The 20,066-nt window shown below is 44.9% G+C and overlaps 1 pseudogene; it reads left to right on the top strand.

The window, feature by feature from the left end:
* The first annotated feature begins 19,847 nt into the window (after positions 1 to 19,847).
* Positions 19,848 to 20,066, top strand: part of LOC149153600 (NAC domain-containing protein 53-like) — a 109,465-nt pseudogene continuing 109,246 nt past the window's right edge.

Here is a 20,066-nt window from a genome sequence, read left to right on the forward strand (position 1 = left end):
CCATTTTTATCTATACCTATGGCATCATCCCCAAGCTCCAAGCACAGGAAGAAGCTGAAATTTCAAGGGGAGAAGCAGCTACAGGAGCTCCTGTAGGAATTCTTGTAGCAGTTGATCCCATCAAAACACAACATCGGCAGCAGGAGAATGCACACATGAAGGTTGAGAAGGCACCTAAAGCTCAGACCCAGCCAGAGAAGAACCTGCACAAGCACACAACCACACATCAGCAAGCAGACAACATGCATCAAAATAAATAAAGGCATGCAACAGAGAGAGAGAGCCACAACACCTCACAACAAATACATTCAGATCATAGGTAAGTAACTAAATTGCTCCTCTGTTTGCATTTGTGTAATTAGAAGTCACGCAAAAGCAACAAGATGGTTGAGGTTGAACAAGAGAAAGGTGGCCATTTAACTTGGCCACCTTCATCTAGTTGACTCCACTCATCTGAGATGTCACCCACACGGGCGCACAGTCAACTCTAGCACAAGATGCCAAGGACAATAGTGGAGGAGATGTGAACTTTGATGCAATGATGGGAGATGATTACGAGGAGAAGCCATGATGACTGAGTAGGTGGGGACCAACGGTACGAATATAGCCAATGTATACCTTGCCAGCTCACCCCTCATCACTGGAAATATCCATAAAGGGTAATAAGTACTCCTCCCTGAGCACTCTCACCACCTTTTCCTTCATTCTCTCCTAGTTACTCAGCTACAACAGTCTCCTTGTGCCCCCACAACCTTGTAACCATCGTCCTTCATTGAATCTCTCCCATATTCTTGCTCTCAGTGTTTTCTATAGGAGCACCTACAGGTTCTACAGGAGCACCTACAAGAATTCTACAGGAGGGACAGAAGGCTTCTACAAGAGGGGAAGTGAGTCGTTTTGAAGAGAAAAAACTTGGTTTTTTGCACGATTTTCGGTCTAAAGAGGTAGGGTTCATGCATGCCCCATATTGAATATCAATATATGCAAGAAGTGGTTTCAATTTGAGAAGGAAATAAGTCTTTAGGAGAGGAGGAAATACATAATTTTTTTTTTTGCTTATTTAGAAAAAAACACAGTCTCCTTTGTTTCTCTGTTTTTCTCAAAATTTGTTATCTCCATCTCTACATTTGGTTTCCCAAAATATTATAAGCAAAATTATAGGAGGGTTTATGAGAAAGGATCCCACTAAACCCACTAGGCTCCATGCACATCCACAAGTGGTGGACATCTTCACAAGGGCAAATTGGATGAATTTCTTTGAGAAATTCCAAGGGTTTGATAAGGAAATTGCCCAAGAGTTTTCTCTCTCTTTGGTACCCCACATAAGAACTCATGCCACTGTCACCTTTAGAGGTCTTTCCATGGAGATAACCCCTGAATTTATCATTAGGGTCACTACCCTTCCTCTTAGGCTGCCTTGGAGCAAGGATGAGAAACCAATTGGCCAGGCTTCCAAGAAAAACTTTTTCCAAAAGAATGAAACCCCTGGAGAGGATAAAAATGTCATCAGAAGGGATAGGATACTGTATCCTTGGGATGACATTAGCTATCAAATAATCAAATACATTTCTTGTGAGGGGAGGTATAGCATTGTCTATGGTTATCACTTTAGAATCCTCCATGAATTAAGGTATGGCATGGACACTCCAGCACCCCAGAAGCTCAGTGTCCCCTATCCCCTATTTCCCTCTTGGGCTACCTTGGAGCAAGGATGAGAAACCAATTGGCCAGGCTTCCAAGAAAAACTTTTTCCAAAATAATGAAACCCCTGGAGAGGATAAAAATGTCATCAGAAGGGATAGCATATTGTATCCTTGGGATTACATTAGCTATCAAATAATCAAATACATTTCTTGTGAGGGGAGGTATAGCATTGTCTATGGTTATCACTTTAGAATCCTCCATGAATTAAGGTATGGCATGGACACTCCAGCACCCCAGAAGCTTAGTGTCCCCTATTTCCCCTGATTGACTCCAGCACTAAGGTTCAAGAAGGAAATTCAGAGCAGCTAGCTCACCATGGGTTAATCAAAATCCTAGTGGAGGAAGCCCTCCATACATTTACTCTCCCTCTAGCATGGGAAGTTTTCCGAAACATGACAGATGAGGATGACATAAAGGCCTTAACCTATGATGTCAGTCCTACTGGCAGTGAGGAGGAAGAGCAACAAGAGGGAGAAGGGGAAGCCACTGATGAATTAGTAGAACAAGGAAGGAAGGAAGAAGAAACTAAAATAGAGGAGGAGAGAGCTGAAGAAACAGAGCAGGAAGAGACAGAAAAAGAGACAGAGAAAGAGGAAGAAGAAGGAGAAAAAGAGGTAGAGAAGGCAGTACAAGGAGAAGAGTCCCATGAGACCTTGGAAAGGGAGGCAGTAGCTTCCCTCACTACCCTTAGTACACCAATCAAGCCAAAGCAAAAGAGGAAAAGACAGGCCTCCATGTATTTCAGGGCTAGGAAGAGCACAAGAATCAAAACGGGCAAACCTCAGCCCTTTTTAAAAGTGCCAATTACAATTGAAGATTCACCCTATGCCAAAGGGAAAGAATCCCCTTCCAAGACACCTATCACATATGAAAGGGGGAATCCTAGACCCTCCACATGGAAGGAAAAGATAGTATTACAGGACCCAAACATAGTCCTACAAAAGGCTCATACAGTTCTACAGGAGACACTGTCAAAACTACATGAGACCCAAAATATTGAGAAAATGATAGAGGGACAACCATAGGTAAAGGAGGAAGCAACAGAGCTACAAGAACCTGATCCCTAGAATAGTCTTGCCACCTATTACAATCTGCTTGAGGGAGGAAGGATAATCCCACAAAAGTTTGCAATTCCACTATTCTTGGAATTGGAGAAAGAAAGAATAAGGACACATAGGTGGATGCAAATAGCCAAATCCAAAGGAGTTAAGGATGTTGGCCATATGGAAAACAAACTCATAGAAATGGGCAGAGAGTTGAGTGCTATTAGAGACAGGGAAGCAATCACAAGAAGCCACCTTGAAACTGAAAATGAATTACTAAGAAGGCAGTTGCAAGAGAAAGAGACTCAGCTGGCATGCATGGCCAGCTTATCCATGGAGGCATTGCAATGTAAAACACCAGCAAAATCCTATGGCCTCCATCTCAAGGACCAATGGTTACAATTCTAGATAAAGACTTTGGCACAAAGAGGCACAATGCCTTTCCAAGATTACAGGCAGTTTATGGATCTATGTGACCAAAGCACATCAAAGGATAAGGCCAAGATGGCATAATTCTACCTACATAACATGGCCATCATAGATATGAATGTGTGGGAGCCCAATGCTAGGCTAGGGGACCTATAAATAATGGCCCTAGCCTCATGGATGAACCGTGAAGAGTTGAGGGCAGCAAAAATAAAAAGATTGATGATAAAGGAGTAGAATGAGCCACTAATGATAAGAGACGAGCCATCAGATCCTATGGCACTAGTTAGCACACACAACCTACTTGCTAATGACCCCCAGATTGCCCCTAGATATCTCACTGATCAGGCACAAGCCATTGCACACTTTGAGGATATGGAAAGGCTACTTGGGGATGACTGTGTGCATGCATGAATGAGGAGATGGAACACTTTACCACACATTTTGCAGATCAGGGAATATCATTTCCCCCATGAGGCTGAAGGAGGCATTGAGAAGAGTGCCAATGTATAAGCACTCCATGCAGAGGCTGAAGGTCAACTGGATTGGCCTTAAAACTGATTCCTCCATTGTTGTTAGCCATGCTGGAAGGAAGAAGAGAAGAAGAGGAGGAGGAGTAGTGGAAGGAGATAGACAGGAAGGCAAGATTTTATGACAAAGAAGAGTAGACCACATCAAAAGCCTGGGATGTTCGGGAGGCCACTAGGGCCATAAAAGATGAGGAGATTGACTAAGTTGCTCAGAGGATGAGCAACACTTTCAGTAGGGGGTGATGATGAGCCTCATAAATGGGTAATTATATGGGCTCATTTTACCTCCTAACCTAGTCAAAAAAACCATTCTCTTAGATTATTGTATGATTTTTTGATTATATATATGCTTATAGAGTGAGTTGAGTTAGTTATTGTGCCATGTGGTCTAACATGTATTTAATGCATATTATTGATAGATTTTGTAGTCAAAGTCAAGGATCCAATGGACAAATGGCAGCAATAACTTGAAGTGGACAAAGGAGAGAACTTCTAGGAGGGAATCCCCCTCATTTATTACTCCTCACTTCGAATTCCCCTCCATTTAGCTCGGAGTATAAGCAACCGAATCATGCACTAGAAGGCAGCCGAGCAAGTGGAGGATGACTGATGATTATCTTGAGTTTTGGGAGCCAAGCCTCTCTGATTTTAAGAAAGTTGTTGGTATCTTCATTTGTATAAGTAGAGGGGCCAAGGGCCTCACTAGGGTCGGATATTTGTTTGATTTTTTCTTATGTAAACTCTGCTCAAACTTCGAGCTTATTTTTTGTGATAGTTACAAGTAATCTTGATATTGTTTTGATAATAAAGATGGAATCCTTTTTGAGCTAGCACTGAGTTACTTTAGAGGGCTAAAGCTCTTGGGTTAGGGCCCAATCCAAGAAGCCAAGCTCCTCTTTACTTGTATTTGAATGTTTTATTTCAGTTTCTATATTAGTTTGCTGATAGAAGTATTTCCCTTGTGGTTAAGAATATGTTGCTTCTGATGATTCAGTAGTTTGCTTCCATTTGTGCTTTCTATAATACGTTAAAAAGTAATTAGAAAAGATTCAAAAGGCTAGCAACAGTGCCTTGGCCTCTATTCCTCCCTTTGGGACCATGATTTGAGGCAAAGACCCTCTTGCTGCTCCAAAAACACAAATTTTCCTCCTTCATAGGACTTCTAGTGTTTGCAGCTTTTTAGTAGGTTAATAGTCCAGCTTTGCTTTGCCTTAGATCCTCTTCATCATAGTTACTTCTTGATTTGCAATAGTCTTCTTTCATGCTTTCGTTTCCTACAACATTTCTCAACATTTCCTTTCATAGATCATAGTTTAGACCATTTTTATGCAAAACTCTGTTTTTCCTAAATGCATTCATTTCACTTGTTGCTTGATTTCCATGGATGACTATTAGTTTTTATGTGGCAGCTCTCTTCCATTAGTAGGCCAGCTTATCACCAATCATACTCTCCATCTGATCCATGCCCTATAGGTCTCCCAAATCTCACCTCAATTCTGCTCTAGTTTCCTGCATTTTTCCATAGAACTTCTTCCTCTCTCCTTGAGCAAACCCAATCATATTTCTCTCTCCTGGTGATTCATGGTAGACCCTAGGCACCCTAGCACCTCATTCTAACCTTAATCCACCTTTTCCACCCACTCTCACACCCTCAAAATAGTGAAAACTGTTGTCAGTCTCCTCTTGTAGGCCTCTTGTAGATTCCATGTTTTCCTCCTGTAGCTTTCCTATGTCCTCCTATAGATTTTCTTGTAGGCTTTCTTTTGAAGGCCAAGTGTGGGAAAAGCCTCCAGAAGGCCACCTAAGATATCTTAGGACCCATCCACACCATCCTACATCCTCTCAAGTCCCAAAACCACCCTTCAACGCCACCTATTTGCTGCCACACTCACATGCAATAAATTACATGCATGTCAAATTCACATAAAAATACATAAAAATCCAAAATATGTTCTTTTACTTATTTACTTCTAGAAGTAGCATAGTTGGATGTTTTTCACTTTCTTGAATAGGTAATGGCATTCCTTTCATCGTTTTCATAGCGCTTTCTGCAAAAGTAGAATTAGTTGGTTAATTAGGGTTTACTAGGTTTGCTTTACATTTCAGTGTTTCTCCTTTCTGTAGTTAGAATAACATCTATCTTTCTTTCCTTTCATCACATATAGAGCTTCTTCTAGAATCCATAGAAGTTGGCTCGAGCTCCTAGTGATCTTGCGCCGACTGACCAAGTGACAACCTGCAGTGAGAACTAGTACTTGTGCATACAACACCAACGCTTCCAAGTTTGCTACGAACTACCGGGTTGATAAGAGTAAAGTAGGCAGCCTAGGAGTTGCAGTATTATTGCTGCAATACTAGCACTCACCAAAGAGGATGCAGGAATGGCTGGCGCACCCACGACTTGACATAGGGTAGACTATCCAAATGTACACCTAGGGCCTAGGTGTAGATGCGGAATGTATTCCATCGCAGTCTTAGTTGTAACCTGCCTGGGAACCCCGTTTACCCGCCACCTCTAGCTTACCCCCTGCGACTTGAGCTTGTGAATGCAGTTTTGCGGTATTATGGTTGTAGGGTTTCAGTTCAGTGTGTGTCGGTTACACTGGTTCACAACAACAGCTAGTGTAAACCCTGAAGCAGTATGGAGGGCGACCTAATAGACTATTCAGAGGACCCCCTCGAGGGCATCTCCATCTTCAGCAGACCGTCTAATAGTGATGTGCACTTTCCATTCAGCAGTGAGCTCTCGGAGGTAATTTCCCCTCTTCTGTCGCTTTCGGGACAACCCGACTCTGTGATCAACCTTTTGGAGCTTCCTGTGACTTGGCCATTTCTCTCTGCGCCTTCCTTGACGCCGTCCTCCCATCTCACTGACCCCGACCCCTCCACATCTATATAAGCGACTGAATCCTTTGGCTTATCCTCCCTTCATCCCACTGCGGCTATTCACTACCCTCCTCGTTCCCCGGACAATGAAGCCCTCCCTTCACATTCCTTTCCTCCCCTGGAACAGGCTCAGCCATCTTGAAGCCACACCATCATTCCCCTCCTCCTGGACGCCTACCCACCTAAATCTGAACAGTTTCCTTCAAACCCTAATTGTAACCCTAACCCTAATCCACCGAACCCTTGCCCTGCAGATCATCCTGCACAAGCAGAGATTACGGAACTGTTGGTGGGCTCCAGTATTGTAGCAATAATGCTACAACTCCTGGAGCTTCCTTCTCTAATTTTATCAACCCGGTAGTTCGTAACAAACTTGGAAGCGACGGTGCTGTATGCACAAGTACTAGCTCTTGTCGCAGCTGTCACTTGGTCAGCTGGCACAAGTCCGCTAGGGCTCAAGCCAACTTCTATATGTTCTCAGAAGAAGCTTTCTAAATGATGAACGAAGACTATCTGAAAGGAAATTAATCTACGTTGCAAGAATGAACTGAAAGCCAACCAAACATGGAAACCCTAGTAAACCCTAATCTGACTAGCTTAATCCCTACAATGCAATGATGGGAATGTAACTCTCTAAAAATGATGCCATTACTTCTAGTGATATGAAATGCATGAATTTAAACTACTTCCATTGAAAAGAACATTGTTTTTATGTTTTTTCTTAAGTGGTTGGAGTTATTATGACTTTGTTTCTTATTAGGGTTTGACTATGCAGGGGTAGTGTGAAGGGAAAGAAAGCTTGGGAAAGGTCAGGGAGGCTAGGAGAGGTTCCAGGGGACCTCTAACATCATCCCACAGAAGTCCACAACGTTCAGATGCTCAGCAACTGAGTTTGCAGGCTTCTACAGGATGTCTGCAGGGGATCTTACAGGAAGCTCGGGATTTCTACAGGAAGTCTGCTAACTTCTACAGGATGGTCTGTGGTTGGAGTTTTGGGTGATGGAGGAGTGGAGGAGTGGTATGGGTGGAGAGGTAGGATGGAAAGGAAGCTTGTGATGGTTCAGGGACAGAGAAATAAGATGGAGAAAGAGTGGGTGCAGTTGGTTGGTGGATAGAAGGATGGAAGTAATGAGAAGCCAAAGAGATGGAGCTACGTGAACAGTTAGAGGTGCTGGAAGGTAAACGAGCCGAACAGAGGTTGAGCAGGTGGCTTTAGGCGCAGTCAAGGAGTGGAGGAAGATGACAGTGTGATGCAATGCAGTGTAAAGGAAACAAATCTGCTATGTCCTGCACAAAACCGAGAATTCCATCAACTTATTCTAACTGCGTGATTAAGTTAACGAACAACAGTGTAAACTTCAGAGAAGAATCGTGCATGGAGTTGGAGTAAAGAAGTACTGTTCAAGATCAGAAGGCATAGATGGATCTACAATTGAAATGACTGTGTTGCAGCTGGAATGAAAGCATAAGACTGCGTTTTTTTTGGTGGTTGGTACGGTCTACACCCCCAATCTCTAAACAAAGATGGCAGTGAGTGCACTATCAACCTTTTCTTGGAGCTCTAACAAATACTAATCCTCCTACTCTAATCTAAGCAACCAAAAGCACTTGAACCATAAACTAATCCTACTTCAATCACATAACAGAAATCAAATCAGCAGACTGTAATTTCTAAATGCATGTCAAAACAGAGGAATGAAGTGCTGAAAGGAAAAGGAAATAACAATACAAGGAAAAGGAGGTCTATTGCTCTCAGGTTGGGCCCTAACCTGAGAGCTATAGCTCCCTTAATAACTCAGAATTAGATCCAAAGCTGCCTGCCTTTATTAAATAATAATCATGAGTCTAACATCATGCCAAAACTGGCTTACAAAAAGCAAAAACCGAGCTGTAGCTCGTACTCAGAAATTTCAACAGTAGTTCAAGGATTCAAAAAAGCTCCTATCAAAGGCTACGGACTTCATATTTATACATGATGAGGACCACGCTGGTTTCCTCAATTAAGGGAGCTCGGCTGTCCAACTAAAAGTAGACTGCTGTAAACTGTTGTTCCTGTAGAATCCGTTGGCTGCCTCTAAGCTCGGTGGGGGAAGCTGTTGAAGCTCGGAGTTAGGGTGGAGATCACGAGGGAGGTCATTTAAGGCTGTAGACAACCTCCCTATAAACCTGCAATGCCACCTTTGCTGTCCCCTTGTCTCCATTTGCGTGGTCTTTGCTCCCTTTAATGCCAAAAAGCCTGAAATCATCATGTATTAGCCACATAGATATAATGCCTGCCCTTCTTCCTACAAATAACACGAATATACTAAGAAATGAATGCATAAGTGATAAAAGATGAAGGGTTGAGCAAGGTAAGTAGGCCAAATGAGCCCAAATTGTTACCAAAAATTGGGGCTCATCATCACCCCCCAGCTAAAGTATTTGCTCATCCTTGAGCAATTTTGCTCCAGCTCCTTGTCGCTGGCCGAGAACTAGGCTTCGGAGCACGCTCTTTCTTTCCTACTTTTGGTGGCTCTGCCTGTTCTGCCCTTGGTGGTGATGAGGGTGCCGTTCCTTCTTCTCTGTTTTCTTGACCTTGGGCTGGGCTTTTGAAGCCGATTGGTCTAACCTTCCTTTCTCAGTAGTTGTTTTTGGGCTCCCCCTCTCGTAGGTGACCGATATCTTCGAGGGGGACTTCTCACTGGGTGGAGTAGGGGCATCCCCTGTAGTGACTTGGCTGCTGGATGGAGGCTGTGGCTGGCCCGTCTTTATTCTGTCACTCCTTCGGGCTTTAAAGTATAGAGGGGTCTCCCTCTTTCTCTTCTCTTTTGGCTTAGGTGGCGTGCTGAGGGCGGCCAGCATAGCTGCTGCCTCCCTTTCTAGAATGTCCGCCTTCTTCTTCTTGGGTTTCACTTTTGCGGGGCTTCCTGTAGAAGACCCTGTTTTAGTCAATTTCGGGCTTCTTGTAGAAGACCCTTTCTTTGTTTTCGGGCTTCCTGTAGAAGCCTGTTTCTCTGTTTTCGGGCTTCCTGTAGAAGCTGTTTCTGCTTTCCTGTAGCCACAGGTGTCACCACCTTGGCTTGCTTTGCTGCAGGGGTTTTGCCTTTTGGTTTGGTTGCGGGTGCTGATGAGGTACTTGGGCTGATGTGGACCTTCTCAGCTTTGTCCGTTCTGCTCTGCAACCTTTTCTCCCTTGCTGACAAGATGGGTGTGTCATCTTTCTCCTCAGCATCCTTTTTCTTTTGTTTCTTTTCCTGCTTTTTCTTCTGCACTGTGGTCGGGGTCTTCGGGCTTGCTTCTTTCTTTCCTGCGGCCACTGATTCTTTTTCCTCACTGCTGGAGGAACCACTTTCTTCAGTCAGCATCCTTATGTCTCCATCTCTTGTCAAATTTCTGAATGATTCCCATGAGAGGGGAACCTTATATGAATGAAGTGCATCCTCCACAAGAAGTTTGATCAATCCATGGTGAGCCACCTGATCTGGTATGCCTTCTTTTAACTTTGTGGCACACTCAATTAGAGACTGTAGTAGGAAATAAGGGATGCTAAGTTTATTTTCTACAGGAAGATCAATCTGGTGCCTTAATTCAGTGAGCAGCCTAAAGTGATACCCGTACACAATGCTAAAACGACGTTCACAGGTTATATACTTCATGATTTGCAAGCTAACTTCATTCCATGGTGGCAGCAAACTGGTTCTACACACCCCATTTTTGTCATCCGAGAATTCCTCCTCAGGTGGAAATAATTCTTTCTTTGCCTGCTGGCTCAATTTTCTTTCTTCCTTATCCCATGGCAGACCCATTGGAAGTTCAGTAATTCGACTGATATATTGCGGGGTGAGCTTGAGGCTTAGGCCCCTGAAGTTCACGGTGGCCAATGTTTTGGATTTCGGCCTCAAAGCTTGTAAAAATTCTTCTGCCACTTCGTCGTCATAACCCTGCAACTTGTCACAAAAGGATATCCATTGCACCTGTGTGAAGAGTTCCACCACCTCCTGATTTTCCCTTAACTTTGATGAATCAGTGGGTTCCCGTCTAATAAACCCAGCCGGCATGATAAAAACTGTTGCTAGAGGTGGCGAATGCGGAAGAAGTTTTAGCTTATTTGGACAGAGCGTAAAATTACGCTTCCGTCGTGCACAACTTATCTCTGAGGACCTTAACACAGACTAAGTACACTGACATCCTGTAGAATGACAGTCTATGCACAGCAGACAACACTTGCAACCATTTCCTATGACCAGACTGTGGACGACGATTCTGCCACCTTTAAAAACCAATTGCATGGAGAGTTCAGGGTTACCTTTTTATCTGCCACCTTTTTACGTGAGGAACCCGCCTTCCTGTAGAAATAGCTTTCCTGTAGGAGCAGCGCGTGATTTCTGCGAAGGACTGCAGTTGGTCTGCGCTCTCAGTGTGGCTTCACAGGCGTTCTGATGGTCGAAGGCTCGGAGTTTCGAACTGCAGAGGGATCCGGATGTTCACTTGAGTTTCAAACGGTGGATGAGAAATGCATGCGAGCAATCTAGCCGATTAGATTTGAATTGGCGGAATCCGTGGCGCGGGGGTGAGCTGTCCCCGCCGGACCGTTGGATGACGTCGTTTCATCATTTGTCTACGAGTTCACTTACTGCCGCATCATCCCCTAGCAGATCCGCCGCCGTTTCTTCTGCTAAATCCGTTTTTTCGACGGGGATTGCTCTCACGTGTGTGCTGTGCATTCCTTTTGTCACGGCCGCCACCCAAACATCCGACTGGACCATTAACCAGTCGACGTGGCCAGTCAACTGGCCATACAGCCGCTCAACCCATTCACTTCACACTTTGCAAACAATTCAAAGTAAAATTCATGCAATCTGATGGAAGGAAGGGTCGAGACACTTACCTGCGCAGCTGAAACACGATTTTTCGGGTTTTGGACGATGATGAATGGATCTGTCTGCTGCTGGTGGATTTGCACAGGCCCGGAGATTCATGTTGACAGGCTTCCGATGATGGAGTTGATGCTTGGCTGCATGCGTCCGCGTTCTTATTGCATATGGCCAGCGCTGTGAATAGTATACACTTTAGCGGGCTTAACTGTTACAGGACTCCCGTGGGATGTCTTGTAACAGTTCTTCCTCCTTGGGTGCATGTTGCACGATGAAGGATCTGGCCTCACGATCACGCTCCCAAAGCTTCTGGACGACTGGGATGGATATGGTATGAGATCTCAGAGTTTTTTCATTGAAAAATTGCTTTTCCTTGATAACTCATCGATCTGCTTTGCTGGTGCAGGTAACTTCGTTGCATGTCGACAAGGATGGTAGGACGAGGTGACAACAATGTGCAAGGGTGACAACAATAGCTTGCATGCGTCCAAACCGATCCTTAGTCATTAGATCTCCTCATAAAATGGATTCTGGGCCGTCCTGAACTTCTACAGGAAGTTTCCTGTAGAAATACAGAGCTTCCTGTAGAAAGGTTGCGCTTCCTGTAGAAGGTCTGCGTCTTCCTGTAGAAAATCTGCATCTTCCTATAGAAAACTGCATCTTCCTGTAGAAAACTCAAGCCGTGATAAAATGGTGCACATACCTTGGAGAAAAGGAGTATTCTTGGAGGAGGTGCATGATAAGGATCCTTAGATTTGAGTTGAGAGGCTTCCTCTCCTCCATAGAACACCTGCAACCTGCATGCAACTTTACATTATGAACTTGCTGACCTTGTTTTTTTTCTTTTTTTCTTTTTTTTTTCTCTCTTTTTTTGAAAGATAACAGGGGCGCCTTGAGGTTTTCACCATTTGCCATCTGCCTTAAGCGCCTCAGAGAGGTTTTCACTCAAGGATCTTTTTCAAATCTTTTTTTTTTTTTTTTTGAAAGACAATAGGGGCGCCTCAATGAGGTTTTCACCCCTACCACCGGCCTTGGGCGCCTCAGAAAGGTTTTCACCCAAGGATCTTTATTATTTATTATTATTATTTTATTTTCTTTTAGATCTTTCAGGGTATGCCCAAAGTAGAGGAAGAACCCTTCTCTATGACCAACACTGATTTCTCCATAGTTTTGATGAACTCTTGTCTGGAGAGAGGTTTCCTGTAGATCTTCAATCGATGCCCATTGACAAGCATGGGGATGGCTTCGTCATCAATGGTCCAAATAAGAACAGATCCATTGTCATGACATTTCTCCACTGCATATGGTCCCAGCCATCTGGTTCTCAGCTTTCCCTTGAAATCTTTGTATCTAGAGTCATACAACAATGCCCAATCTCCTGGCTAGAATTGCTTGTCATTGAGGTGTTGGTCATGCCACACCTTTCTCTGAAGTTGAACCACTTCCGAGTGAAGGAGGGCCTGCATTCGGTGCTCGTCCAGTCCATTCAGCTGCAATAGCCTTTCTTGTTGTGCATGGCTGAGATCTAGGTCCAGCTGAGCTGCCATCCTCAAAGTGTTGTATTCAAATTCAATGGACAGCAAAGCTTTCTTCCCATAGACCAGCTCATAAGGTGTGAAGCTGGTGGTGGTCTTCCAGGTGGTGTTGTAAGCCCATGTGGCCTCAACCAGGCGATCTGCCCAGTCCTTTCTGCTGCTGCTCACTACCTTAGTCAAGATCCCTTCCAATGCTCTATTGGTGACTTCCACCTGCCCATTTGCTTGAGGGTGATAGGGGGTGGAAGTCCTATGCTTGATCTTGTGATGAGCTAATAGATCTTCAACTAGGTTGGATGTGAACTGGCTCCCTTGATCAGTGACTAGCTCTCTTGGGTAGCCAAACTTGTAGAAGATATTTTCTCTTAAGAACTCGACCACCTTTTCTTCTGTTGCTGCTTTGATTGCTTTAGTCTCTGCCCACTTTGTCAGGTAGTCAGTGCACACAATGATGTAAGACCTTTGCCTCGAAGGAGGGTTGATTGGACCCACAAAGTCCATACCCCACTTCTCAAATGGCTCAAGAGTCACTTGAGGTTGGAGAGGCATCTCATCCCTTTGGGTCGGTTTCCCCATTCTTTGGCATTGGTCAAACTGGCTGATATATCTTCTGACATCTTGATGAAGTGTGGGCCAATAGTAGTCTGCCTGCAGGATTTTGAAAACAGTTCTCTTTGCTAAAAAATGTCCTCCACAGGGCCCATCATGACAGGTGAGGAGGATATCAAAGACTTCCTCCTCCCTTACACAACGCCTTAAGATCTGATCGGGGCCAAGCTTGAACAGATTGCCCCCGATCCAAGTAAATGAGGCACTTTTTCTGATGATTCTGCTCTTCTCTCTTGAAGATAGGTGCGGAGGGAATTGTGCTGAAACAAGGTAGTTCGCTATATCAGCAAACCATGGAGAGAGTGCTGAGATAGCAAACAGATGCTCATCGGGCATCTGGTCATCCACTGTTCCATCCTCATCTGCAAACAAATCCAATCTAGATAAAAAGTCAGCAACAACATTTTCTTTACCTGGTTTGTCAATAATGGTAAAATCAAACTGCTGCAACAAAAGTAACCATCTGATAATACGAGCATTCACATCTGGTTTATTCATTAAATATCTAATTGCAGCATGCTCTGTATGTACAAATGTTTGATAGCCAGTGATATAATGTCGTAACTTGTTCAGTGCATGGACCACAACCAAGAACTCTTTCTCGGTTACAGTGTAATTCAGTTCAGCTTTGGACAAGTTTTTACTAACAAAGTAAATGGCATATGGAAGTTTCTGTTCAACTTGTCCTAAGGCTACACCTATGGCTTTGTTCGAGGCATCAGTGTGTATGTGGAAAGGTAGGGCCCAATTTGGACCTCTCAAGATTGGGGCTGACACCAACTTGTCCTTTAATTCATTCAAAGCCCTCTGACAATCGTCAGTCCATCAAACAATGGCGAGGCTAGGTTGCTGAAGTCCTTAATGAATCTCCTGTAATACCCTGCTAATCCTAAGAAACTCCGGACATCCCTTATCTTTTGAGGAGATGGAACCTTCTTGATGAGAGCAATTTTGTTAGGATCCACCTGTAATTCTTGGCAAGAAATGGTATGGCCTAGCACGGTCCCTTCAGTCATCAGGAATTCACATTTTTCAGGACTAAGGGACAGGTTCATCTCAATGCATTTGGTTAGGACCTTTCCCAGATTGGACAATGCTTCCTGGAAGTTGGCCCCATAAGGAGTGAAGTCGTCCTTGTAGATTTCCACTGCATCATGGACCAGCTCCGAGAAGATGCTTAAGACAGCTCTCTGGAAGGTCGCAGGAGCATTGCATAGCCCAAAGGGAAGAACTCGGTAGGCAAAGGTACCCCAAGGACAAGTGAAGGTGGTCTTATCTTGGTCTTCCGGGCTAATTTGGATCTGGTTGTACCCGCTAAACCCATCCAGGAAAGAGAAGAACTTCTTTCCTGCCAGTCCATCCAACACTTGATCTATGAAAGGTAGAGGGAAATGGTCTTTCTTGGTAGCTTTGTTCAGTTCTCGGTAGTCCACACAGATTCTCCATTTCCCATTTTTCTTGGGAACCAACACCAGAGGGGACACCCATTCACTATCTGAGATGGGGTAAATGAATCCGGCATCCAACAATTTTTGCAATTCTTCCTTGACAATGTCCTTAAGGGCTGGATTCATTCTCCTCTGGGGCTGTCTAACCGGTTTACAATCCTCTTTGATGTATATGTGATGAGTACAGACAGAAGGATGGACTCCTTTCATCTCCTTATAGCTCCAAGCAAAAGCATCTAGATGGTTGGCCAACAGGCTACACAGCTCCTTTTCTTTGGAAGGAGATAGGGAGGAGCTGATCCTTAACGTTCTCTCAGGGCCGAACTCCACATTTTTAACTCTGAGAGTGACAGGGTTGGTTGTACAAAGATGCACTAAGGTGCTGGCTTGGGCATCCTCCACCAGTTTCTCTAAGGGTAGAGAACTGGAAGGTGGATTCTGGATCAAGGTCTCAATCAAGTCATCCTCGGTTGGGGGATCTCTTCTAGTGGTATCTAGGGTGCACAAAGGTGCTGAGTACACTTCATCCTCTTCTCCTTCCTCCAACCAAAGTGGTAAGTCATGCTCTAAGGAAGGTTGGGCAAGAGGGTATAGGACTAACTGCTTGGACATAGGACCATTTTTGATGGTCATATTTCCTGCACGACAACTTATGTAAGCATCTGCAGTGGCTAACCAAGGCCTTCCCAAAATAAGAGGATATCCAGTAAGCCTTTCCTTGGGTTGCAGAACCAAGAAGTCTGCAGGGTATTCCCAAGAGTCGACAGAGACCAAGACATCCTCCACAATCCCTTCGGGAGTCACAGTGGAGCGATCTGCAAGTTGCAGAACTGTCGAGGTCTTCCTCAAGGAACCCTGAAGATTGAGTTTGAGCATGGTATCCCTGGTCATCACATTAATGGCAGCCCCCAAATCAATCAAGGTGTGAGGTATGATGGTGCCATTGATGTGGACATCTACTACAGGACTCCTAGGATCTAGATACTTTGGGCAGATGACTTGTCCTAACATAAGGTCAGACAGTTGTCCTAAGACATTGATGGTTGAAGCATCTCTCTTTCGTCTGCCTGGGTGTTTGAAACACTTTTCCTTAACCAGTTTGTTGTATATTGGCACATCCTTGATGGCTTGGAGAAGTGGTATTTTCACACACAACTGCTTGAGCTCACCCAGAAGCTCATCCTCCTCTGGGTTGGGTTGTGTGGTGGCTGTTAGTCTCTCAGGAAAGGGTGGAATAGCCTTTGGTTCACTTTCCTGTTTATCTTCCTCATCGTCTGGGGGAGGAGGTTGGCGATCCGGAAGAGTCTTTCCAGATCGAAGATTGATCTCCTGGATCTCCACAGCATAAGTAGGGCATGATGTTTCCCCAGTGTATACCTGCTGGGCCTGTCTATTGTTGGGGTTCGGGTTCGGTTGAGCAGGTATTTGAGGTTGCCTTGGCGGAGCAGGAGGTAATGGTTGAGGTTGAATTGGTGGTGGAGGCAAAATGGCAGGAGGAGTGTTGTACTGGGGCCTCCACCCCGACTGAGGTGCATTCCACTGAGGCTGAGGCTGGGCATGAGAGTGATATGAATGAGTAGTGGGTTGAGTAGGATACTGAGGTGGGTAAGACCATGGAGGAGGCATGGACCAAGAAGGATGAGCAGGGGGACCCCAGGAAGGCATAGGAGTCGATTGGTTGGGGCTGTAATAAGCTTGGGGTGCCCCTTGCATCCCCTGCTGGTAAGGTCTAGGTCCTTGTGGCCTTCTTTGGTTGAGGAAATAGAGAGGTTCAGTGGGAGCTTCTGTCCCTTGATACATGGCTTTAAATCCAGGTAAGGTTGGACATTGGTTTGTGGGATGGTCCTCCTCACAAACGAAACACACTTCAACCGAATGCAATGGACATTCGTTCTTAGGGTGTCTCCTTGTACATCTAGGGCAGAAGATAGCCAAGGCTCTCTCCACTTCTTCCTTCTTCTGCTAGATCCTGAATGTGTCCAGCTGCATGGAAATGGTCTGTCTCACTTCACTCTTAAGATCTTCTAATTGATTTGCAAACTCATGTTTGGAGAAAGGGACACCAGCTGAGAGGAGGTTTCCTCTACCTCGTTTCCGAGTTGTCCTGGAATGGTTTCTAAACACAGTCTTGATGTCCTCATAAGGCAGTTGGTAAATATCCCCCCCAGCTAACATGTGAAGGGTATCTAAGAGGTCTTCAGGGACTCCTCGGAGCAGGACCAACTTGAGAGATTCAGGGTCAAGTGTGCACCTGGCCCGCTTATAGCTAAGTTGGAACCTCTCCTCGTAATCCTCTAAGGACTCATCGTTTCCCATGGTCATCCGAAAGATTTCTCCCTTGGTTTCCTTGGACCTACAATAATCCCAGTACTTGGTATTGAAAGCTTGCTGCATTTGAGCCCAAGTAGTGATACTATTCCTAGGTAAGCCCATGAACCAGCGTAGTGCTGCATCCTTAAGAGTTGAAGGGAAAAGTTTCAGCTTCTGTTCATCTTCAGTATAGTCATAGGTTCTACCAAGGACATCAAACTCAAACAGGAAGGTATCAGGATCTTCAGTGGTCAGTCCATGGAAGTGAGGTAAAGCGTAGGGGCTAATGTTCTTCATTTTCATCTCTCCATTGGTCTCTCGGATGGGGAAGGCACCTTCTATTCTCTCATCTTCTCCTCTATTGTCAGCCATAGCTTCAGATGGGATGGTCTCTAATTCTTCTTCTTCTATAGGATCTTCATAAATCTCAGGAGGTTCACCTATAGTTTCTTCTGGATCACTGTCACCGAAGAAGAGAGAAGGGTGACTCAGTGATGTGGTGGGGGTGTTGGGTAAGAATTTGCCTATTTTATCTCGATTCCTACGAGGCATGAAATGGAAAGACTTTTTTTTATTACTTTTGTTTTTTTTTTCTTTGGTACCTGCAAAACTGAGACAGATTGATCTACAACTAACTATCTTACTGAAATAAAGATGCAGAATTGAATTGAAAGCAGGAAAGAACTAATATACTTTGCTCAAATGAAATTGCAGGAATGGAAAGGCTAGTCTACGCTTGCAGAATTGAAATACTAATCTACGCTTGCAGAATTGAAATACTAATCTACGCTTGCAAAATTGAAATTGCGGAATTTAAAGGCTAATCTATGAAAGCAGGAAATGTCTATGCTACTTTTGCAGAATGGAATTGAAATAAACTACTTAGCAGAAAGCAAGAGTAGGAAAGTAGAAGAAAAGCAACAATTACTAATACTCTGACGCTCTCCCGGCAACGACGCCAAAAATATGGTGGGCTCCAGTATTGTAGCAATAATGCTACAACTCCTGGAGCTTCCTTCTCTAATTTTATCAACCCGGTAGTTCGTAACAAACTTGGTGTTGAAATTTGGTACCGGAGGACAGGTGGTTCCCTAAGGCTTTGATCTTTGGCCTAGGGAAAAGTGTCCAAAAGAATTTAATTTTTCTCCTAAAGTAACTTTATAATTTTTTTATAAAGTTAAATCTAATTTGAAAGTGATTTTAAGTGATAAAGTTACTAAGTCTAATTTTAAAGTGACTTTTATAAAGTCAATGAAAAATTAGAAAGGAAAAGTGACTTTGGAAATAAATGACTAAGTGGGTCTTTATTAAAGTGGGGTGAATTACCCCGGATGCGGGTGCCACCATGCAAGACCTGGTAAGGCCACTTGCCACGGTCGACAGGACATGCGACGGACGGAGGGCATTAAGGCTCCTCGCCGCCACCTCCCATCGACCAGCAACGCAGCACTCGAGCCTTAATGAAGGTGCAGGTACCACAGAGGAGGAGGATGGCCGCATTCAATGCGGGGACATTCCGGAAGAATGAAGAGGTTGTTAAATTTGTCGATTGGAATGCAGATGAAGCCCACTGCGATGGTGTTCCTGCTCTGCAACCTGAGATTTCTGGAGTCATTGTGGAATTGGGGGAGGCTGGCCGACTGCTGGTCCTCCCTGGTTCATGCCTACAGTCATTTGTTTGTCACAGTGAGCCGAATTGGGTGGAAGCTTCGTCTGAGGAAGCGGAATTTGGAAGAATGGTCCGTGAACGAATGCCATGTCGCCGGGGTAGAGGCTCAGGGAGAGCCAGATCCGCTCGAGGGCCTGCAGCCGACCTACACCACCATTGCTGCTGTGTTTATTGTCACCGACGAGGAGGAGCACCTCAGGTGCAGCCGAGTCAATATGTGGAAGTGGGAGGGTCCAGCATTGGAGAGCAATCTCTACCTGCATTCGGCTCTGTCATCTTCTCACTGCGCAATCCCAGAGAAAATTTGGGCATCAATGCTCATATTTCAGTATTGTTTACCAGAATCACGGACGAAAATGAAGCCGGCCTGCCTTGGCCACCTGCAATGGAGAATCCCTCGGACATTGAACAGAGACTTCACCCGGCGCGAGAGGGAAAACTGCCTCTGGCTATGGAGGAAGAATGCCGGCTCGTGGATAAAGGTAAAAGGCCTTTGGGGGAGGCCTCAAGCTCACGGGAGGCGGAATTGCGGGAGAAAGAACCTGATCTGCCGGCCTTCATGGACGGCCTACCAGAAGGACATGGCTGGGCGTGGATTCGGGAAGCCAAACCAGGGGAGGACGAGCCAGAGGGTGATGAGCAAGAGGGCTAAGCCCAGGTGGCTCTCATGCATGCAGCCTGGACGCGTGTGGGATCGTGGTCGGTTCTCTCTCCTGTGGAATCGTGGTCGGTTCTCTCTCCTGCTGTCTTTAGTCGTTCTAGTTTGCTTTTTTCTGTTATATGTTGGGTCTCGGTCATATGTATCTTCTGCTGTTTCTGGGTCACTCTTCCGTTATGGAATGGAGTTTTGTTTGGTTTGGGCTATCTCCACAAGCCCTGGTTCTATGTGACAATCTCTGCCCCTGCGTGGGCTTCACAGAGTTGCCTTTTGTCTTTTTGCTGGCGGTTGTAAGGCACAATCTAGGTACCTTCAGGTGTGCTTCTCAGAAATGTAATGGGTTGGGGGGCTATGCTACAGCTGCCATGGAGCCACATGAGCAGCAAGACATATCG

Source organism: Pinus tabuliformis, chromosome 9, assembly GCF_031772625.1.
Source record: "Pinus tabuliformis cultivar Carrire ecotype Pingquan chromosome 9, CPIR1, whole genome shotgun sequence".
Lineage (NCBI taxonomy): Eukaryota > Viridiplantae > Streptophyta > Pinopsida > Pinales > Pinaceae > Pinus > Pinus tabuliformis.